At 46.1% G+C, this 23,882-nt stretch overlaps 1 long non-coding RNA gene across 1 annotated transcript in view; it reads right to left on the bottom strand.

Annotated features, from left to right (window-relative positions):
• The window catches only part of LOC308629925, a 241,358-nt gene that overhangs the window by 82,264 nt on the left and 135,212 nt on the right, over positions 1–23,882 (bottom strand). The window contains exon 3 of the long non-coding RNA XR_014017738.1: positions 8,186–8,381. This is a non-coding gene — a long non-coding RNA (uncharacterized lncRNA). The remainder of the gene's footprint in view (positions 1–8,185; positions 8,382–23,882) is intronic.

The raw sequence follows: 23,882 nt of genomic DNA, 5'->3' as shown, positions 1-23,882 counted from the left end.
AGTTCAATTATGAGGAGATATGCCGTTGGCCAAAGGAAAGGAAATGAAAAAGGGGGTTCAATTGTGCACTCCCATCTGAAAGGAGGCTCCGCAGTGTTTCCTGAAGAGCACATGTGAGAGTGGGGTTTGATAGGGCAGTTCTGATGCAACTCGGCTGTCTTACCAGTTCCTTGCCCTTTCTCCTCTTTGAATGACTGGGACTCCATCTGTGGGCCTTCCTGCACTGTGCCATGTCTTGGGGGTGGTATAAGAAGGACTTGCCACTTTGGGACATCCGCAGTGAACTTCTTGGCCACACTTCACCCACCTCTGAGAATCAGCATGCCCAGACTGTTGGACCATCCTCCTTCCTCTCCTTTCCCTCATCTGCTCTCCCTCCTGCCAGCTGGGCTTCCTGCCCCCAACCAGCTGCCATCTCCAGCCAAGCAAGATGATGCCACCTAAAGTTCTTCAGACTTCTTTCCAAAGGAGCCAAGCAGAGAGAGAAGGAAGCAGAGTCCTGCAGCCTTGCTCAACGTCTTGCTCATTGCTAAGTAATTTGCCCGATGTTATAGCGCTGTGGATGAGGAAGCCAGAATTCTAACACAGGAGCACATGGCCCCAAGACCTCTAGTCCTTGGCCATAACATGCTGTATCTCATAATGGATAAACATATAAATTCCTGGGGGTTCGTATAACCTGTCTTGATCACCATTCTTATTCCCTAGCTCAGGTTATACAAACCCTCTTGTGGAGTTCCTCGTGGGAGAAATAATAAATTAACTCTGCAGTGAGAACCATTCATCTGCTCAGAACCCTCCAGTGGCTCCCCTCACACTCAGGAGAAACCACATCTCAGCCAAAGTCTAGAAGCCCTACATGACCCACCCCCTACTACCTGTCCAACCCATGCCAGCCTCTTTCTTCCTGGCTCCCTCTGGCCTGCCGCTGGCCCTGGAACATGCCGGATGTCCTTCTGTCTCCATGCTTTGGCACTGGCTGTTCCCTCTGCCTGGAACACTGTTCCTCCAGGCAGCTGCATGGCTGATTCCCTCACCTCTTTCAAGTCGGCTCAACGATCTTACGCCGAACCCCTGTCCTGCTTCCACCCCACACTCCCCTTCCATCCCACACTCCCCTTCCATTTTACCCTGCTCTACTTTAAACGCAGCACTTAATAGTTTCTCCAGTAACATAGCATGACTTTATTTATTATTTATTCTCTGTTTCCCTCTATCAGAACATAACCTCCATGAGGGTGGGGATTTTTGTCTGTTTCGTTCCCTGATGGTGCTCCAAGCATTAGAACAGTTCCTGGCATGTGGCAAGTTCTCACCATGCTTGTGGAGAATGAGCGGAGGAAGATGAAAGGCAGGGTAATGAGAGAGCGATTTACAAAGGGGACCTGATGTAGTCTGGGCAGGTCACAGTTGGGCTGAGGATGACAGATGAATCGGAGGTGACGAGATGAGGAGATGAGAGGTGGAGAGGGAAAAGAGACGGTGCTGCTGAAGAAGAACACAGCACAGGCAAAGGTCTGTGGAGGGGAGGGGCTTGTTAGCCTTTAAAATTAGAATGTTACAAAAAGAGTATGCCTGTCCTGCCCTAGGAATAAAGACGCAGACGTAGAGAATGGACTTGAGAACACGGGGAGGGGGGAGGGTAAGCTGGGACGAAGTGAGAGAGTGGCACGGACATACACACACTACCAAATGTAAAACAGATAGCTAGTGGGAAGCAGCCACATAGCACAGGGAGATCAGCTCATGCTCTGTGGCCACCTACTGGGGGTGGGATAGGGAGGGTGGGAGGGAGACGCAAGAGGGAGGAGATATGGGGATATGTGTATATGTATAGCTGATTCACTTTGTGATACAGCAGAAACTAACACACCATTGTAAAGCAGTTATACTCTAATAGAGTACGTGGCTGGAGCACGGTGATGAGATGGTGTTAGTCAGTTGGTCACCCAGCCAGTGATGGATCTGAAATCTGCCCCATGCAAGGGGGTTCAGCCTACAGCCTCTTTATCCCAGACCTGCACAATCCAGTGTAGTAACCACCGGCCACATGCTGCTGGTGAGCACTTGAAATGTGGCCAGTGTAACTGATGAACCACATATTTCATTTTAATTAATTTAAATATAAATTTTAAAACTGATATTCAATTCAGTTATTGGAAAATTTGTGAGGTTTGAAACAACCTGGGTTGTTGTGAATCCAGTTTTCCTACTGCAAGTTTTATGAAATTTAAGTAAAAATCAAGTCATTCCAATAAAAAGTTAGAATCCAAAGAGAGATGTGTTAAATGTGTAAAATTCACACATTTCAAAGACTTAGTATAAAAAGGGAATGTAGAGCTTCTGGGCTGGTGAACACGTGGCGATTCAGGGAGAGTGAGGAGCTCAGAGGTCAAAGGACATAAAAGCCCCATGCCCTTCCCCCATACCTTGCCTAATGCATCTCTTCCATCTGGCTATTGCTGACTTATGTCTTTTATAATAAATCAATCATCTAGTAGGAAAACTATTTCTCTGAGTTCAGTGAGCCGCCCTAGCAAATTATTCCAACGTAAGGAGGGGTTGTTGGAACCTCGGATCTATAGCCGGGCCAGCAGAAGCACAGGTGACAACCTGGACTTGCAATTAGTATCTGATGCGGGGGTGAGGGAGAGAGTCTTGCAGGATTGAGCCCTTTATCTGCGGGATCTGATGCTCTCTCTAGGTAGACAGCGTCAGAATTGAGTTGAATTGCAAGACACCCAGCTGGTGTCAGAAAATCGCTTGGTGTGGGGAAAAAACCCATACCTTGTACTTGGAATCAGAATCTTCAGGAGTATTTTTTGTAATTGCAAAATGTTACATACAACTTAAATGACCATGCATAGGAGAATAGTTGAGACAAGTTTGGTACATCTATAGAATGAAGGGCTCTGAAGTTCAATTAAGAAGGAGAAATCTTTGGGAATTCCGTGGCGGTCCAGTGGTTAGGACTCTGCGCTTCTACTGCTGAGGGCCCAGGTTCGATCCCTGGTCAGGGAACTAAGATCCCACAAGCCACACAGCGTGGCCAAAACAAAACAAAACCAAAAAAAAAATGAGAGAGAGAGAGAGAGAAATCTTTGTGTACCAATATGGAGAGATTTCCAGGATATATTTTTAAGTCAAAAATAACAAAGTGCCAAAGAATATCTATAGTGTGAACCCTTCATATAGGAAAGGGAGGAATATTTCTTTAAAAGTATATCTGCTCATTTTTGGAAAAGGATAGGATGAGGACAGGAAAGATAAACCAGAAACGAAGAATGTTTTCTCAAGGCTCAGGGACAAGAACAGGGTATGAAGAATGTTGCCCTAGGAGCTAAGTAGTAGGGAGGGAGAGGGGGAGGGGACACTTCAGTCAGCCTACCTTTCTGTACAGCTTGTCAAATAATGAAAATCAGTCACAATGTGGGTATCCTCCCCCCCAAAAGAAAGGGAATGTAAAATATCTTTTTCATACTGACTACACATTGAAAAGGCTATATTTTGGATATAGTATGTTAAATACAATATATTATTAAAATGAATTTGCCTGTTTCTTTGTACTTTTTAAAATATGGCTGCTAGAAATTTTAAAATTATATATGTAGCTTGCATTGCACTCCTGTTGGGCAGCTCTGCTCTCTGCTATGAGATCCTGAAAAGCTCAGGCTTGTCTTATGCGTATTTGTGACCCTGGTGCCCAGCTGGGAGGGAAGCTGGGTCTCCAGGGAGGGTCCCTGTGAATTCCTCCAAGCCCCAAGTGCCAGACCAGCCTTCTCGCTCCCAGAATCCTCCAGCGGCATTCAATCTTCCCTGGAATAAAGCAAGCGCAGAGCTGTGCCAGCCAGCAGCACGCTACCTGGAAGGCACTGCTATTTATAGCTGATGCCATCCGTGAGAAGTAATAGTCCCTCAGAATTCTCAGAAGAGTTTGCCTTTCGATAAGAGCCCAGCCCGATTAGGAAAGAGAAGACAAATTTGTGGGTATTTTTAGGCCATCCAATATATAGTCAGGAGCACTGAAATTCAGATCTGTTCTCCCCCAGGAGACTGAGCACAGCTGCAAAGTGAGAAGTGGGCTTTTGCACGAGGAAAAATAACTAGCATCCCTGTAAACAGGCTCCATGGAGCAAGTCAGTGCACGGGTCTATCTGAGGGGGAGAGAGATGATGCAGGGCTGAGGAGGGGGTCCCTCAGAAGTTAACATAAGCAGCCACTTCATGGGAGTTTGGTGGGAGCTGCTTGGGGATTAGATTTCCATCTCATCTTATTCTCTCACTGGTCATTTGTGAACATTGCTTAGTGTTAATTGAGAAAAATTACGAAAATAAAACCCAACTTTGAGAGCTCTCCCTGCCAAACCAATACATAAATAAATAAATTGGAATTCTCTTGGTTAAGGGGAACCGATTTGTAATCTTGAGTCTCCCTGCAAAGACTCAGAGATAGATAACCTCTTGTCTCTTCCTTTTCATCAAAATTGTGTCCAGTACGTTTCAGTGACAGAAACAACTTGGCAGGAAGTGACTGGTCCTTCACTCTGATCAGTGATGAGCAGCCTTTCCCCATTGACTGGGCTCTCTAAGAGCCACAGGCAGTGGGAAAGCCCTGAACACAAGTCTGGAGATGGTGGCGCTAATTAGTTGTTCTCGGGCACGGACGTCTGGGTTACATCTGGAAATTGCCACATTTTTAAGAAGTGGTGTAATTTCTTGACATCTCTGACAACATCATGAGGGTGTATCCCCTTCGCATTTTGTCTTTCAAACTGCCTAACTCACATGCTCACACATAGGTGTGCACACCCACATATAGCTTATTATTTATAAAGCACTTTACAGTTTGCATAACACTGATCGTAGGACTCATCATTATAACATCATTAAGTATCTGCTATTATTATTCCTAGTCTCAGAAGAAGAAATTGAGGCTCAGAAAGGTTCACTGACTTGTTCAAGTCACAGAAGGAGAGTGGCAACCAGGACTAAATGCAGGTCGTCCAACATCCAGGCTTGGATGCTTCCTGTATAACACTCTCTTCAACAGTCATTCAGCAAACACCTATTCAGCGACTACTAATAATGATGACTGTGTGTCTGCCGTGTGCTATGTGTTTTCCATATATTAGCTCATTAATTCCTCAAGCAACTGCCTGAAATATGTAAATATCAGGAAAGTTAACCAGTCTTCCAGTTAATGACAGAGGATTGAAACAAGCTTTTATTTTTTCTCTATGCTAAAAATCCACTAAAATAATGAATGAGATTTTTGAAAGGTCAGCTATGAGCTTACTACATGTCAAGTTTTCCTTTCATTTATCTGGATCACCTCAATTTTTTAAAAAAATAAATTTATTTATTTATTTATTTATTTATTGGCTGCATTGGGTCTTCACTGCTATGCGCGGACTTCCTCTAGTTGCAGAGAGCGGGGGCTACTCTTGGTTGCGGTGAACAGGCTTCTCATTGCAGTGGCTTCTCTTGTTGCGGAGTACAGGCTCTAGGCACGTCGGCTTCAGTAGTTGTGGCATGCAGGCTCAGTAGCTGTGGCACACAGGCCCGCCTGCTCTGCGGCATGTGGGATCTTCCTGGACCAGGGCTCGAACCCATGTCCCCTGCATTGGCAGGCGGACTCCCAACCACTGCGCCACCAGGGAAGTCCCTGGATTACCTCATTTAATGCTCACAAAATCCTACAAGGAAAGTCTTATTATTATTCTCGCTTTACAGATTAAAAAAATTGAGGCAGAGAGATGCTAACTAGCTTGCCCAAAGATACACAGTTAAAAAGTATGGGCTTCCCTGGTGGCGCAGTCATTGAGAGTCTACCTGCCGATGCAGGGGACACGGGTTCGTGCCCTGGTCTGGGAAGATCCCATATGCTGCGGAGCGGCTGGGCCCGTGAGCCACGGCCACTGAGCCTGCGTGTCCGGAGCCTGTGTTCCGCAACGGGAGAGGCCACAACAGTGAGAGGCCCGCGTACCGCAAAAAAAAAAAAAAAAAAAAAAAAAAAAAAGTAGTGGCACTTCTCAAGCACTGCATCTTCAGGCCCTGTGCTCTGAAACTCTACAACTGTAAAGGAGTAGAAAGTATTTAAACTCACAATGAAGACAGTACCTGCAGAAAATCCATTAGCAGTTAAGGGATTTCATTAAAGTTCTGGGAAGTAGCACGGAGAAAGGTGATTGATGGCACAGGATGGATGGAGCCTCAGCTCTGTGCATGAGCAGAGTGACGTGTGCATGACAAAACTCTATCCTGTAACGCAAAACTCTGGAGAAGTCCAGGACTTGGAGTGGTAGGTGAGACTGATAGGGGGCTGAAACCAAGGTTCACCAAGATAGGGGGGCTGGAACCAGGGAAATTAGCTAAAACACTGGGCTCAAAATAGTTTCCTTTCCTCCCCAGACACACCCTCTGTGAACAGAGCACCGCCATCCAGGTGTGTAACCCGTCTTCCTAACCTCAAACCTCCACTTCAGGCAGAACATCTGGCTGTTCTTTTTACCTGAAGATTTTGAGTGATATCTCCCCCGCAAAGGATCCCTAGTTGAGAATTTGGGTTTCTCCAAGCATTGTAGCTAAAAATATAAAGAGCTAAAAACATATGAATGAAAAGACACATAGCTATAGGGTCTAATATTTTACTAACAGGTTATCACATTTTAAGGCACCACAATAAAGAAAAGTCTCTAAAAGCTTCCACAGAAAAGTTCTCATCTTAAGATGGCAGAGTAAATCCATTTTGGCTACCTTCTCCTTCCAAAAATTTCCCCCAATAACAGTAAGAACTAGAAAAAAAGCAACGCATTTCATCTTCAATGAAACTAAGAGACATCTTAACACACTACATGGGAAGATGGACTATAGAAGGAGGAAAACAAATGACTTAGCAGAGAGAACATTTCAACCTTAAGTGCCTGCAAAGAGAGGAATCAACCCAATTTGCCCCTCCAGGAACAGAGAAAGGCTTAGAAACTAACAGGACAGGATGGGGTATCAAACGAGGCACAGGTGAGAAGGGTGGTGTGAGCAGCTGAACACACAGAAGAGTGAAAAGTGTGAATAACAACAGTTTAGACACTTGGGTCCTCGTCCCAACCCCTGTCCTACCCTCTAAGACACCACAGGCTTTTTTCTCCTTGAGTCTATACTTTGCTGAAAATAGGTTAAAAGTAAATGCCTATAAATATGTAAATGAGGCGGGGACCGTCCACAGTCCCTTGATTTGAGGATCATTCTACAGAAAAGTAAACCTACTCCAGGAAAAGCTTATAAATTTCAAATGAAAATGTCGCCTGGCCTCTACTACCCTTCAGTGGTGACCACCAGTGCACTCAGGGCCTACATCTGGGTTTAAGCACCTTTACTCATTAATGTGAACAGGCAGTTGAGAATTACTAAAAATTGGGAAAATCATCCTACTTGATAAAAGAGATCTGAACAAAGAGGCAACAGGATTAATGTAGAGAGCATAAAAAACTTCAAAGAAAGTGTAATTAATATCCTCAGAGAAATAAAAGGAGATATTATAATCCATAAAACAAGAAAAGTGCAATCATAAAAAGTACATTCAGAGAATAATTTAGAGTTCCTGGAAATTAAAAATATGATGAGTCAATTTTTTAAAAAAGATTCAAAATAAGTGCTTGACAATAAATTCAAGAAAGTTCCCCAGAAAGTAGAATAAAAAGACAGGCAATGGATTAAAAAAAAGAGGAAAGACAAGAAAATTAAAAGATTAATCCAGGAGGTTGAACATCCCACTAATAAGAGCTTTCAGAGAGATCAAAGAAAATAGAAGGAGGACATTATCACCGAAAAAAAATGCAAGAACATTTCCTAGAATGGAGATACACAAATTCTGAGTCATAAGTAAAACTTATAAAAGTCCAAAGTCCAAACTAAAGTATATCACTGTGAAACTTCAGAATAAAAGAAGATCCTAAATGCTCCTGTAGGGGGAAAATTACATTAAAAAGTATGGGAATATGAATGGCATTGGACTTCCCCATAGGAACATAGGGAGCTAAGAAAATGAAGCAATTACTTCAAAATTCTAAGGGAAAATAATTTACACCTTAGACATCGATAGCTACCCAGATTGTAAATCAAGTGTGAGCATCAAGTGAAAAAATGTTTTAACATGTCAAGTCTCAAAAATGCAATTCCCACTCACTTACCCTTTCTCAGGAAGTGACTGGAGGAGGTGTTCCAACAAGATGGGAAGGTAAACCAAGGAGTGGAAAACCGACTTCAGGGGCGTGGGGAAGGGAGCCCCAAGGAGGATGGCAGGTGGATGTCTGGGATCACAGCTAAGGATTCATTCAGAGAGCGGTGGGTCCCAGATACCAACAGGAGGATGAAGGCACCAGGAGGCTGCAGGAGAAAAACAGGATGGATGGAGTATTTGATAGGTTTGATGATGTGGAAAATTGACCCATCTCTACATAATTTAGTAGAGCTGTTACAGGGTGTAAGAAAATAGGCAAATGATAAGAGCAAACACATAAATAGTGCTTACTCTTTTTCAGGCACGGTTCCAATTATTTTACATATATAAACTAAGTAAATGAAAAATTAGGCAATTATTAATTCAAGGAAAAACTAAAAACTTTGAAAAAAAAAGGAAATGTAGTCATCATGCATGACTAGGCTCAGCAGTGGACAGTGTATATAATTATAGCAATAAAGTGACTTGATATAAATTTGGATTTTAAAATGTGACATAACTATTTTGAGAGAATAAGGTAGAAGAACTTAAAAAGAGCACAATTGTTCACTTACTACCTTAAGAAGAAATCCATCGAAAATGCCTAAAATATACTCCAGTGTGACCCCCATCTTAAGTTAACTAATTATATCTGCGATGACTCCATTCACAAATAAGGTCACATTCTGAGATGCCGGGGATTAGGACTTTAATATATCTTTTGGTGGGGGACACAATTCAACCCATAATGGTCCCCTATAAAAGAATGATCATCAGAATAGTCGTGGTGTCTTGCCAGCAGCACTGAATATTAGAAGACCAGGGAGGGACTCCCCTGGTGGCACAGTGGTTAGGAATCCGCCTGCCAATGCAGGGGAAGCAGGTTCGAGCGCTCGTCCAGGAAGATCCCGCATGCCACGGAACAACTAAGCCCGTGTGCCACAACTGCTGAAGCCTGCGTGCCGAGAGCCTGTGCTCCACAACAAGAGGCCACCACAGTGAGAGGCCCGTGTACCACAGTGAAGAGTGGCCCCTGCTCACCGCAGCTGGAGAGAGCCCGCGCACAGCAACAAGGACACAACACAGCCAAAAATAAATATAAATAAATAAATTTATTTTAAAAAAAAAGAAGACCAGAGAGCATGTTCTAAACATTGAAGTCAAGTCACTTCCAGCCTTACCTAACCCAACCATGAAATAAATGTATGTCCACACATTCAAGGACTCTGAAAATTTACCTACATTTTGGGAAGTAAAGAAGGATGTGCTCCAGCAAAATAAGGAAGGAACCCAAGAAAGAGGAAAATATGGAATTCAGGAAACAGAGGTCCCCAGCCAGGCGAGGGTACAAGGGATGTCCAGGATGGTGGCCATGCCACACAGAAGGGAAACTGGTTCAGCCTGGAAAGGATGATAATGATTTTAATAAAACTGCTTAGTAGAATATTTGATCAGCTGGAACTCTTGGAAAAAAATATGAAGGAAAATTATAAAGGAGATTTTGCAATAAGAAAAATAAAAGTATGATAACCAGAAACTTTAGGGAAAAAGAAAATAGACATAAAAACTATATAAGAAAGAAAATAAAATCATAGTGTACCACCTGATTTTAGAGCAAATTTTAAATAGTCAAAATACTGAAAACCCTGCTAAAAAGTTAAATGATTGTTGTAATATAAATTTGTCAAGAAAATGTGCAAATATATGAAGGAGTTAAATCCTAATTAATTATAACAATACATCAATAGACACTATCTAAAATGTGCAAAACCAAAAGAGTAATATAAGAAATTATATTTAGAAATATGGAGATAACCACCAAAAGAAACAGTTCAAAGAGTTAAAAATGATGGCTCCTAAGAAGCAGGACAGAGGTGGGGAGAGCAGGCAGTGGCTGCCCTTTTCATTATAAAAATGTTTTATTCTATCTAATTTTTTAAAACCCAGTGACTCATTCAAATTACTACAAAAGGCCCAGGTAATTCACAGACAACTACACAATCAGTAAGTGTCAATACTGGGATTTGCTATTTTCTGCTTAAGCCTGACTCTTTCCAGTATACTTTGCTGCCCACTAATGATAGGCTCTGTGACTTACCCTCAGGACACACAGGTGAACAAAAACTATCCATGCCCTGAAGGACATTCCAGTCAGTACGAGAGTATGGAAACAAGATATACATATAATTAAAATGTGATGCAAGAAAGGTCAAATCAGAGATATGTATAAAGCATTAGGATTTGATAAAGAAAAAACCTTGAATGTGGCTTTGAAGACTTTTATGATCTTTCCAGGATATATTGCCCCGGGCGGGCGGGCAGTTCTGCAAAACCAGGAAAATAAATTCCTGTCTCCTAGGATTATTTACCCGCAAAGGGGCTCTTTGGACATTGATTCAGGCAATTCTGCAGCTTCAGCTTCTTGGTAAGTAGAAAGACCAGAGGTCCACAGCCTGGAGCACAGTGGAATCCAAGGTATAAGCTGTGGCTGAGACTTAGTGTCCTGAGATTTCCAGTGTTGAATGTTAAGACACACTGGTAATGAACATGTCATAAAACAGGTGGAGGTGAGTTTTCTGAGCCAGGCTGCTCCCACACTGGACTGGAGAAGGACAGGTCTGCTTTTCTAGGAGCAAGTTAGCAAGAAGGGGGGAGGGAGACGTACGCTCTCTGTACATAAATTCAGAAAGCTGAGCAAAGGCTGGCAGAATGATAGATAATTCTCTGCATTTGGTGTACATATGCTGAAGCTGAAAAGCAACCATCAGAGCAGAGCGAAAAAATAGAATGTGGAACAGTGGGGAAGAATGGGAGAAAATAGAACCACGATGATGAACGTGTATAATCCAGCAGAACCAAAGCTAAGATGGCAAATAGATTCATCCCATCCCAAAGTTCACCATTTGATCTGCACTGCCTGGAACAGACTTAAGAAAGATTTTAAAGGTGCTCAGGGATTGGTAGGAAAGAGCTCTGTGACGGATGAGCATTACCTGCGGCTGGCGGCAAAGGGGGATGAGATGGCACGTGGCCTTAAATTCCCCATCCTGCCTTTCAAGATTCTCAGCAAATGGATTCACCCCTTTCCAGGGATCAGCATTCTAAAGTGTTGAAGTGTGCCTTTTTTTTTTTTTTTTTTTGCGGTACGCGGGCCTCTCACTGTTGTGGCCTCTCCCGTTGCGGAGCACAGGCTCCGGACGCGCAGGCTCAGCAGCCATGGCTCACGGGCCCAGCCGCTCTGCGGCATGTGGGATCTTCCCGGACCGGGGCACGAACCCTTGTCCCCTGCATCGGCAGGCGGACTCTCAACCACTGCGCCACCAGGGAAGCCCAAGGGAAGTGTGCCTTTTAAGACAAGGAAACAAAAGATGCTTAAAGCTCCTTTCACGTGGCCATGGTGCATACTTGCATTACGAATCTAACTCAAGTGATCCTTTTCATTAAAAAACAAAACAAAACCAAGGATCCCTCATTGTTGTTCTTTACGTCAATTTCCATCCAGTTTTATGTATATGAATACACTCAAACATGGGATCCCTTTTGGATGAGAAAACTGTAGAGTACATAGTGTTCATTTCACAGTTTGGGTTTAGTGAGACTCAATCCAGCTGAGGATTTTCTTTTATTTGTACCTCATCAAATCGGTAAATGTCTATTTGAAACTAAAGCTGGATGTTGAAAGGGCCAGTCTATTAAAAGTGTTCATGCTAAGACTGAACTGCCTGCTAACACTGAACTTTGGGCTAATTAAACATTTCTTGAAATGCTGCCCTTAGACAAAATGGAGACCATTCTTTCAAAGTTCCCCAAGAAACAAGCTTTGGAACCAACCACACACACACACACACACACACACACACACACACACTGCAAACTGTTACAAAGTGACAACTCGTTACAATCAGTAATTGTTTAATCAGGAGACTTGATAATTTACTAAAATAGTCCTACAGCAAATTTATCAACTATGAAGTTGGGTTTCAGTGAATGGCTTTTTAATTGAGTTGAACTAGCACCCCCTTTAAACATTTTGGAATTTGGGGTGGATGTGGCCATTTTACAGAAGGAGCCAGAAGGCTTCTTGGAGGAAAACACCTCAACTCTCATCCCATTTAGAAATGAAAAGCTAAAGAAACCTGTTGGGTTGAAATGGGATAGTCTCAGCCAACATCTTCTGATGAGTAAGGACCCCAGAAAAGGCACTCACTCTGAGGATGAGAGCAGAAAGGACTGGACCAGTGTCCTGAACAGAGCCCAGAGAGGAGAAGATGACAGTCAGGGTTGACTCTGGGGACTTTATAGGGAGCCATGGACTTTCTGAGAAGTATGGGGAATCTCATGCTTCATTTATTTGCAAAAATAAGGGGATGTATCTGCGCCCCAGCTGGTGACACAAACCAAACTCTTCCCATGAAGAATGGAGTCTGCATAAAGGGATGTCCTGCTGGGATGTGCTGTATGTGACAGATGAACAGAGAACACATTCTCAGTGGATGTCTATTGTTTTGCTTTGGAAATGGAAATAGAAATGATAACTGAGTCCCTACACTTAGTTTTTATTGAGGAGAGAAGATGAGACAGGAGAAATAAAGAATGTGAAGAGATCCTTGGACTTCGGGGGGAAAATGACTTGGTAGCAGAATAATATTTGTCAAACTTTAGTCCTTTGCAAACAATCTTCACAATTGTTATCATATCTATATGTACTACACCACCTACCCTATGATTTACTTAATATATATTTTAATTGGCTCACATGTTTTTCCATTTACAATCTTTTTATAAATGAAATTCTATATTATGGGTTTTATGTGCTGGTTATTATTTTTCTAACACATTAAATGTAAAATGTCCATTTATGTAATGCCCCAAATCGTTTCAAATACCATCTTTGGCGTGTGTTCCAAACTGTGTGAAACATTGGGACAGCACAAAGAAAACATACTGGGAATCAGATAGTCACATGTCAAATACCCATTCTGCTGGCTGAATCCCTGTACGATGTGATAAACTTGACCTGTCTGGGGCCCGGTTTCCTCACCTGTACGATGGAGTATAATGCACACCTTGCCGTTTCTGCCTGGCCTGCTCTCTGGGAATCACTGCATGGTTCTCCTTGCCTGCCGCCCCCAACCCACAAGGGGTTTACGGCAGTCATGTTTCTTGCTGCAATACCTTTTCCCTCCAGCTGCAGCCGACTGTCCCTTTTGCTGGGTATTTAGAATTGGTACAGAGAGAAAGGTCTGTTGAGTGACTGCATCTGTGACATGTAAAATTAGAGGACACCCCTGTTGCTACCCTGTTGTTTTATTGAGAGAGAGAGGCAGGCACAGGTGCACACTGAGAGGCTCGAAGAGGAGCAGAGATGGGGCAACAGCAAGAAAGTCCACCCCAGTTTGCAGGCTGTGGTGTGAGAATCTTCAGGAAGTTTCCTAATAATTCTTGCTTTTGGGCTGCCTGAAGCACTCCTTTACCTTAATAGTAACCCCCTTACTTTTTCTGGGGTTTAAATGACTTGGACTTAATTTCTACTACTGGCTTGCAGAGGAAATAAAGCTCATGTGTGGGGTTAATAACTTCTCATCCAGATTCTTCTTACAAGATTCAGCAAGGGGACTTCCCTGGTGGCACAGTGGTTAAGTATCCACCTGCCAGTGCAGGGGACACATGTTCAAGCCCTGGTGTGGGAAGATCCCACATGCCGTGGAGCAACTAAGCCCATGCGCCACAACGACTGAGCCTGTGCTCTAGAGCCCGCGAGTCACAACTACTGAGCCCACATGCCGCAACTACTGAAGCCCGCGCACCTAGAGCCCGCCCTCTGCAACAAGGGAAGCCACTGCAATGAGAAGCCCGCGCACCACAGCGAAGAGTAGCCCCTGCTCGCCGCAACTAGAGAAAACCCGCGCGCAGCAACAAAGACCCAACACAGCCAAAAATAAATAAATAAATTAAAAAAAAAAGAAGATTCAGCCAGAAGGAATACTCAAAGGGGCTCTCAGAAGGGACGGTTACTATCATCTCTGTGACATTCCACTACGTATCTTCATCTTCCTCCATCCTTCCTGACTCCTGAGGACTAAAGAGGAAAGTGCTCTCAGGGCTGAGAGAAGATAGTAACAGGAGAGGAGGCTGTGATTAAGAAACCCAGGACCTTTGTGAAGACACAGGTAGGATGTGTGACAAAGCCCATTATGAGAAGCTGCTGATGAGCCTCAGGTTTGATTAGGCAGGAGGTGCACACCTTTGAACCTGCGTTCTGTCCCCAGGACGCCTTCTAGAGGAAGCCTGAGGACGGGTGAGGAGAACGCAAGACCACAGACCAATCTTGACTCCGACGCCTGTCAGCCCTGCCTCCCTGGCATCGGGGCTGAGTTTGCTCTTTGAACAAACTGGGAAATTCCCACCCAGGTCCAGGATGGTGGGAATATACGTAAAAGAAACGATGGACTTCCAAGCAGCAAATACAAATTAAGTACCCAGGAAAGGCTGGCTTTCTTCCTCCCTCCCTCCCTCCCTCCTCCCCTCCTGCCTCCTATTAGGTGTCGTAGAAAATGCCCAGGCTTGGGGCGGTCACTTAGAAGAGATGGAGGGGTCTGGGAGGCACCCACTGCTCTCTGTGCGTCCATAAGCCACTTTCTCAACAGGGTGGAAAAAATGACCACAGTGTCTCTCCTCCCTGGGGCCTGACTCCTCCCCTCTGGTCCCCCCACTCTTCCCCTAGTCTCTGCGTGGATACCTCCTTGTTTTTTTTTGCGGTACACGGGCCTCTCACTGCTGTGGCCTCTCCCGTTGCAGAGCACAGGCTCCAGACCCGCAGGCTCAGTGGCCATGGCTCACAGGCCCAGCCACTCCACAGCATATGGGATCTTCCCAGACCGGGGCACGAACCCGTGTCCCCTGCATCGGCAGGCGGACTCTCAACCACTGCGCCACCGGGGAAGCCCGATACCTCCTTCTTATCCTTCCTACTGTAGCTCAGACTTAGCCTCCTCTGTGAGGCTCCACATTCTTGCTGGTAGACCATATCATGATTTGTAATTACACATTGATTTGTTTGCTCACCTGTTTAGTTAATGCCTCTCCCTCCTTCTGAACATCTGTTTGGACATTTCTGTAACTGCTCACCCCTCCCTGGCCCCAGTGAAGTGTTTTCTGCCCTGTTTTCCTATTTCTCCTGTTGCCTGGCTTGCTTCTTCTCACTCCATGATAGCTGGCTGGGCAGAGATCCCAGTGTGCCTTGCAGCCGTGTCTGTCCCAGTGAGGATAGAGGTAGAAGCGGGAGGAGAGGGGATGGTGAAGCTCACAGCTCACATCTGGAGCAGTCTGGAACCCAAGTGTTTTATTCCAAGTCTATGCCTTCATACTGAGTGGCTGCCTCCTAGAGTGCCCACAGCATATTTCTCGCAATAACTCTGCAAACCATTGTAGAAGGGACAAACATGAGCTACATCCAGCTGCTTATTCTTTAGTATGAAATGGCTTTGAATCCTTCTTGAAGTATACTTTTCCCGTAGGGGTATTTAGCAGGGCCGGAAGAGAGAGACCAGGAGGTGGGGAGGAGGAGAGAGAACTTAGGAAAGGGGTACAAGGAAGGTGCCAATGAACAGGGACTCTCCAAAGCGGGCTGGGGTGGAGACCACCTACCCACCTCCACCCTCCTTTATCTAATTTCCTAAGAAACATGTACTGACCATTTACAATGCACTAAACCCTGTGCAATGGATCCAGACCTATGCCGGGATATAAGGGGAAAATTTAAGTTCAGAGCATCTCAGACCCAGGCAATTAATAAAAATCGGTGTTATGAATTAATGAATTCACTAGTTTTCTACAACAGTTCAAGAACTTTCATAAACAAGAAAGATCAACCTAAGTTCCCATTTCCTAATACTGAGGGTCCTGAAGTTTATTTCTAGAAACAATCCCATTTCCTGCCTGCATGTGAACACAAGCATTTCATAGCTCTGGTTTGAAGCTAAAAGGTTTTTTTTTTTTCCTTTATATGGTTAAAAAAAAAAAAGATCATTTTCTGCTAGTGCACAGACATCTGAAGAAAGGAAAAAGTCAGGAAGATATTCTTAACTGGAGACAAAAGTGAGCGGTCCCACACCCCACCCCCATCATTTCCCCATGTATCCTTTTTCTCGCTTTACTTCACCTGCAAATGGAGGGGGGGATAAAAGCTCTTCTTTTTTTTTTTGAAAACCATCTTGCCTCTAAAAATGTCATCTCCCTCATTTCCTTTTTCTCCCAACTCCCTTTTAGTTCAACACCTGGGCATTGGGAGAAAAGAAGGAGATCTTTGGGAGGATTTTGGAGAAGCAGTGGGGCAGTGGGTGAATGATAAACGGCACTGGACCTGAAGCCGGAGCTGCTCCAGCCAGGCTCTGCCCTTCCGGCCGGGCAAGTTACTCAGTTTTCAGATCCTCATTTTTCTCATCTATAAAATGAGGAAATGAATCCTCAACTTCAAAATCTTGCAAAGCTCCCTTACCCAACCTCTCCGTGTACCTTGTTCACAATTGTGAACCCAGAACCACTTACAGGACTTCAAGAAAAATGTGTTTAATGAAAAGCAAGGGTGTCTATGAACATGTAATAGGAAGATCTGATGCCAAAAGGTGAAATTCAAAGGGCTCGGGAAGCAGCGAATCCCAGACCCTGACTGAGAGTGTGAGTCTGAACAAAGTTGGCCAGAGTCAGCCTGGCGTAACTAGTAACAGTATCGCTGCTGGTATTATTGCTATTATTACCGCCACTATTTTATCAGTATTTTCCAAGTGCTTTAGTTTTTCAAAATATCATCACAGATTTTGTGCATTTCACCTGCACAACCACTTCATAGCATTGGTCACAAGGTTACGATGATTTGTACTTACAAGGGGTCAGAGCCCAGCAGGCTGAGATGCTCACTCAGGCTCACACTGACAGAAAGTGAACAGACACCAGCTCTGGGCTCCAGGATCTCCAGACTCCTGGGCTGAGGCTCTCACCACCATCCTATCCCACCCACTCTCAGTCCAGGCCTCCCAGGAGGGGAGACTAGAGCAGCTGGGATTCCTAATGAGTGATTCTCCACCAAGACCCTCAGTGGCCATAAGAATAAATGGCTCAGGGCTTCCCTGGTGGCGCAGTGGTTGAGAGTCCGCCTGCCGATGCAGGGGACAAGGGTTCGTGCCCCGGTCCGGGAGGATCCCACATGCCGCGGAGCGGCTGGGCCCGAGCCATGGCCGCTGAGCCTGCGCATCCGGAGCCTGTGCTCCGCAACGGGAGAGGCCACAACAGTGAGAGGCCCGCGTACCGCAAAAAAAAAAAAAAAAAAAAAGAATAAATCACTCAGTTCCAGGACTATACCAAGCCAGCAGTCAGCTCCCCCCGGAACAGTGAGTTCAAAACTGTGGAACAGGGCTTCCCTGGTGGCGCAGTGGTTGAGAGTCCGCCTGCCGATGCAGGAGACACGGGTTCATACCCTGGTCCGGGAAGATCCCACATGCCACGGAGCGGCTGGGCCCGTGAGCCATGGCCGCTGAGCCTGCGCGTCCGGAGCCTGTGCTCCGCGATGGGAGGGGCCACAACAGTGAGAGGCCCGCGTACCGCAAAAAAAAAAAAAAAAAAACTGTGGAACACAGCTGACCACTTACCAGCATCAAGGACCCTTGTCCAGTATGCTGCCCTTGAGGAAGGACTTGGAATTATTTCCCAGCAAAGAACAAAAACCGTGTAGAATTTACAATATTCAACACTATTTTGTTCAGACTAGCAAAAGGAGGGCTGTCATTTTCTCTTTCTGTCTGTTTCTCCCTCCCATCCTCCTCTCTCTCTCTCTCCTTTCCCCACCTAACCCCCCACCCCCCACACACACAGTCTTTTTTTTTTTTTTTTTTTGCGGTACGCAGGCCTCTCACTGCTGTGGCCTCTCCCGTTGCGGAGCACAGGCTCCGGACGCACAGGCTCAGCGGCCATGGCTCAGGGGCCCAGCCGCTCCGCGGCATTTGGGATCCTCCCGGACTGGGACACGAACCCGTGTCCCATGCATCAGCAGACGGACTCTCAACCGCTGCGCCAACAGGGAAGCCCCAGAACAATATTTTCTAAAGAATAAAATTTAAGATTACAAAGGAAACCAATTACATCAAAATGTAGTTATCAAATATTAAAAATGAAAGTGGTAGTATAATAATTTATGCACATCATAATTAACACGTTAAAAAATGAGACTGATCAGCTGTCTCATAACAACTCTGATTTCAAGGTAGTGAGTGTAAATGATATTTTGAGATATCCGTAAGGTAATAGGAAAATATATATCATTTCTGTTGGTAGTGAAGTCCCAGGTATTGCAAATAATACTGTAGTTTGGTATTACATTGCTACTATGTTGCTACATAGTAGCAATGAACGACTTTTCAGGCAGACCACTGGTTCTCAGAGTGTGGTCCAGGCAACACAGGCATCAGGTAGGAACCATCTGATATGCAAATTATCTCCTCAGCTCTACTGAATCAGAGACTCTGGGATTGGGGCTACAGTGACTGGCTCATCCCAATTTGCTGAGGAGGCCCCTTAATTTTAGCACTGAGAATCCCACATCCTAGGAACCCCTTACTCCCAGACAAACCAGGATGGCTGTTTGCCCTAGTGGAGGGCCATAAATCTGTGTTTAAGGAAGCCCTCCAGGTCATTCTGCACATTTGAGAACCACTGACATGGAAGTTAGTGAAATAAAGATGTATTTCGCCTATTCAACTTAATGGCAGCCCTGAATTCCATGGACCCAGGAAAAGAAGCTCCAATTTAAACAATAGCTCTGCCCTCAAGGAATACACTTTTCAGAAGAGGAGGCAATCATTAGGCAGACAACTGTAGTTCAGTGTGAATAGAGCCTGGAAATGTAAGCCCAGGCAGTGCGGGGAGCTTGAAGCAAGGGCATCTTTCCAACAAGATGCCTCTTTCTAGGGAGTAGGGAGATGGGCTATAAGATGATGATGATGATGATGATGATGATGATGGAGGAAGAGGAAGAGGAGGAGGAAAAAATAAGTTAATATATATTTAGTGCTTAACTCTTCCAGGCTCTGTTCTTAGTGCTTTATACTGTTATTTAATTCTTAGGAGGCAGAAGCCATTATTATCCCCATTTAACAGGTAAGCAAACTGAGGCACAGAGCAGTTCAGAAACTTGTCCAAGGTCACACAGATAGCAAGAGGAGGTGAAAGCAGTCTAGCCCAAGCAATCTGGCTCCAGACCTCATGCTCTTAACTACCATGTGATTTTAATGGTCATTTGGGTACTTGATTATTTTAAATGTTGTCATAAAAACCACAAGGGATTCCTTTTCCTCCCCTTCTCTGAAAATAAATGCAAACTTTGTCGATATTTATAAACACAGCAAATGTGAAGGGTGTAAAGCTCATTAAGTCATGGCGTGGTTTCAGTTCTGGCATCTGGGGCTACTTGGGATCCATGGATGGAGACAGCTATAGAGTCAGCTTCGCAGAGCTTCCTTGTCCCTTTGTCTGCTGATTGGGGTGGAGGCTGGGAGCAGGGGAGAGGGGAGAAAATGTAAAATAAGCATAGGGGTCTGATTTTAATCTTAAGACAGGATGGAGAAGTGGCAGGGCATGACCTAATTTGACCCTTGTGGAGAAGGAGGCGGGGATATTGAGAGGGGGATCATAGGTTGTGGTCTCAGGCCAGGTGGGTGCAAATCCTGTCCTGATGACCGGCAAATCGTGTAACCTTGACCAGCGTATTCAACCTTCCACTCTGGTCCTCAACGTTCTCATCTGCTCACTGGGGATGATGATATTCACATCATCTTTATTCTCATGGTAACGAAAGTCCTTGGACCAGGGTAGGTCATCAATAAATGTATGTGCCCCTTCCCTTTCTTGCCAGTTAACATGGAAGGAAGTGGTGTCCTCACTCCAGGGCAGACGCTGTGCCAGGGCTGGGGACCCAGAGATGCCAGAGGAGTATTTAAAAAGTCAAAGTGTCCCACCCCAGAAACCCCTCCCCGACCATGCCCAGCTAGAAATGCTGTATGCCTAGGGGCTCCACTGTAACTTATACTCACCCATATATAAACACCCAAACACTGTTAGGACCCATCATGACTGCTTGACAGAAATCCTCCTATTATTCCCCATAAAATGTCACCCACCTGTCGGGAAAGAGACCTTCTTTCTCTCCTCCAATCCCTACCTGCCTTTGAAGGAGCCAGGAACCAGGCAACAGAATCTACAGACTCTCCCTCGTTGGGTGAGTTGATTTTTTTTTTCTTTGTTAAATTGGAGGCAGTTGGATATTTCCAGACAGCAGAAAGAATAAATTGAGGGTGAAGGCAAAATTGTAAAGGAGGAAGAGGGATGGTAGGTAAAGAGAACAGGAGGAATGACCCTCAAGATGAATAATGATAAATAATTGTTATATTAGAAGGCAATTTCTGGGCCAAGCCCTGTGCTAGGCACCTGAAACTCACATACTTCAGCTCCTATCCATGATAAATAACCCTCGGTGGCTTCATGTAACATTCAGGATACAGTGGCCTAATGACCTAAACCATGGCCTCTCAGCCTCTGCAGTGGCAGTCCCATCTCGGGCCACTTGGACCCTCTCACTCTACACTCCAGGCCTGAGTAACTCTGTGCAATTCCTAGGCAGTGTCACACCATCTCCAGACAGCTTTAGAGTAGCCCCTGCTCTCTGCCTATACTGGCTTTCATCCTCACACCCTCTGTCTGGCCCTACACCCACACACGCGGTCTTTACCAGGCCAATATCCTCCTGATTTTCAGTTCTCACCTTGAATACCACTTCCTCTGGCAAGCCTTCCATATCGCCCCAGAATAGGTCCTGACGCCCGCCCTTTATTTTCCCAAAGCACCCTGTGCTTCGCCCATCACTAGATGTGTCTCATGTACTGAGCTGATCTCTACACTCATCTGACCCAGCAGCAGACAGTGAGCTCTTTGAGGTCTGGGTGTTGCCTGGGGCTTGTCTTAGTGTGGCTCCCCCCAAACAGCCTGAAACCAAGTCTCAGGTGCAGGCAGTTTGTTTAGGAGATGAGTCTGGAAAGGAGAGTGAGGCCGGCATCAGGGAGAATGAGGTAAAGACGGGGGAAAAGCCAGTACTGGGGCGCATTTCAGAGTTGTTGCTGTGGCACTTGGGAGCTTGATTGGATGGGCTCAGAACTCCTTCCAGAACCATCCCTCTGAAGGACAGGGGAGGGAGCTTTTACCCACCAGTTTCTTTCCTTCATTGATGTCCTGATAACATCATCCTTAGCCTAAAATGTTTTCAGCGCTGCCCCATAGATTCCAAGAAGCTCTTAGCCCTTGGGCTGAGCACGGGCAGCTTTCCTAGATGCAATCACAGCCTCCCATTCAGCCCTCACTGTGGAATCTTCCCTCATCTCCTTTGGTGGATCCTGCTTTGTCTCCTCTGGCCTCCGCCCGCCTTACCCTTCCCCCCCAGAGAGCCCTTCCTCCACCTTCTTCATCCAACTCCTGCCCAAGACCCACTCAAGCTCTACCTTCTCTGAGAATCATCCCCAGACCTCTCGGTCCAGTACTGTTCTCAACCTTGGCTGCAAACCAAAATCCCCTGGGGAGCTTTAAAAAAACAAAAAACCAATACTGACCCTTGGGTCCCACCACCAGGGATACTGAATTAATTGATCTAGGATGGGACCTGGACAACGTATTTTTTAAAGTCTCCCCAGGTGACTGTACTATGCAGCCTGGACTGAGAACAGTTTGCGCGCCTCTGTTTTAACTGCACTTCCTCTGGGTTTCCGCAGGCCCTGTGTCCCCCTCCTTATTACTCTGTATTGTTCTCTTCTGTTCATCTCTGTCTCCCCCGTCATCCGAGGGCTCATCAGGGGTTGCACTCACATCTCTGCCCTCATACACCCTGTGCTCAGCTCACAACATGTGCGTTGAGGCTGCCATCCCCACAAGCTGGGCTGCTTCTCCCCTCACCCCACCCCGCCCGTGCTCTCCGAAGCCTCATTTCCCAGCCCCCTGGAAATGCAGCCTGCGCGTGCTTCAGTGCTGCCAAGATGACTGGCTCTCGGCGGCACCCTTCCCCGGCATTTCTCCTTCCATCTCCGCTCTCACAGCCTCTGACACTTGGGCTCTCCAGCACCCAGCAGTCAGCAGTGTTGACGGCCGCTGCTTTGCCTAAAAGCCCTGCAGTGAAGTGCTAGGAAATTCCTGGAAATTGCTCCCTGGAACCCTCCCCACTCCCAGGCTCACTGCCCTGAAGAGGAAAGGCATCTGGGAAGGAGCCGCTGCCTCCCCTCCTCTGGGCAGGGGCCCTGCAGACCTCAGAGGCCAAGGGGTCCAGGTCTCTTCCTCCAAAGCACATTCAAATCCCTGAGTCCATCTCGCTCTGCCATTCCAAGTCACTGTCGCTTCTGTTTCCACATGTGTTTTAATCTCCAGGGGCAAGGACTGTCATCCACACTCTGCAGATAAAGATCAGCCAGAGACTCCCCCATCTCAGCCTGGCCCCTTCCTAGCTGTGCGTCCTTAGGTTACTTAACCTCCCACATTAGAATAAGCACAAGCAAGGAGTTTCCATCACTGTCACCATGAGCTAAACGTGGGACACAGGGTGGAGGCGATGTCGCATCGTGCTACAGACATGAAAGACAGTCCCCAGGGTCTGTGGTCTAGTAGGAGAGGCAGATCAGCAAATAGGCAATGACAAAGGAGTGCAGTAAGTGTTAAGACAGTGGATCCCCTAGGTCACTAACTCTACGTGTGACAGGAGCAAAAGGCAGGAAATTGTGGTCAGAGGGGTTTCCAGAGAGGGCGCCAGCCAAGCTCAACCTTGTACTGGTTGGCCCAAAAGTTCGTTCGGGTTTTTCTGTACAATGTTGGGCAAAAACCCGAACGAACTTCTTGGCCAGCCCGATAGAATTGGCCACGGGGAAAGGGAGGGCTTGGGGAGGAGGGGACAATGCTGCTCCAGGCCAAGCGAACAGCGTGTGCAAAGGCCTACCTGGGGAAGCACTCTGACTTTCCAGACAACTCTTAAGTGCAGTTATTAAACTGTCCTGTCCACTAATACCAAAACCTCAGAGCCTTACCCTGTTTAAACATCTCTTCCCCCACGTCTGCCTGCCCTAGGCTGAGACCCCCATTCGGGGGATGGGTGGTGCTCGTCAGTATCATTCCTCTTTCCTCCTCCCTCTGGGCTGCCTCTGAATCCTCCAGGGCTGGGTGGGAAGAGAGGGACCCCTGTGAGGAGAGAAGGAGCAGAAACTGTCCCATTCACTAGAGCTGTCATCCAGCGTTGGGGGCCCTGAGGATATGGCAGGTGTCTAAATACTCACCCTTTTCCTCGTGGAGCTCTTTCGGGAGAAATATGTCCACGGGGGACCTCTGGCTGCAGTCCCCTAACTTGACTGATGTCACCTCTGGCTTGTGGCTTATGATGTCCCCTTAGCCCCCGCATCCAGCTGACCATCCCAGGACACACCTGGGCCCACGGCCAGACACTCGTGGCTGGCTTCCTGCCCTGCGTGATCCACATGGCTCTCATTCCACCCCCCTGGGCCACTCCGACACCCTGAAATGCCCAAGGCCGAGCTCTTTAAACGGTACTAGGGAAGCCCGCGGCCCCCTCACCTGCCCTGCCGCCCCCATCGGAAGGG

This window comes from Mesoplodon bidens (assembly GCF_964165515.1).
Source record: "Mesoplodon bidens genome assembly, chromosome: 16".
Taxonomy (NCBI): domain Eukaryota; kingdom Metazoa; phylum Chordata; class Mammalia; order Artiodactyla; family Ziphiidae; genus Mesoplodon; species Mesoplodon bidens.
The sequence above is the reverse complement of the archived record's forward strand: the minus strand, read 5'-3'. Positions and strand labels throughout refer to the sequence as shown.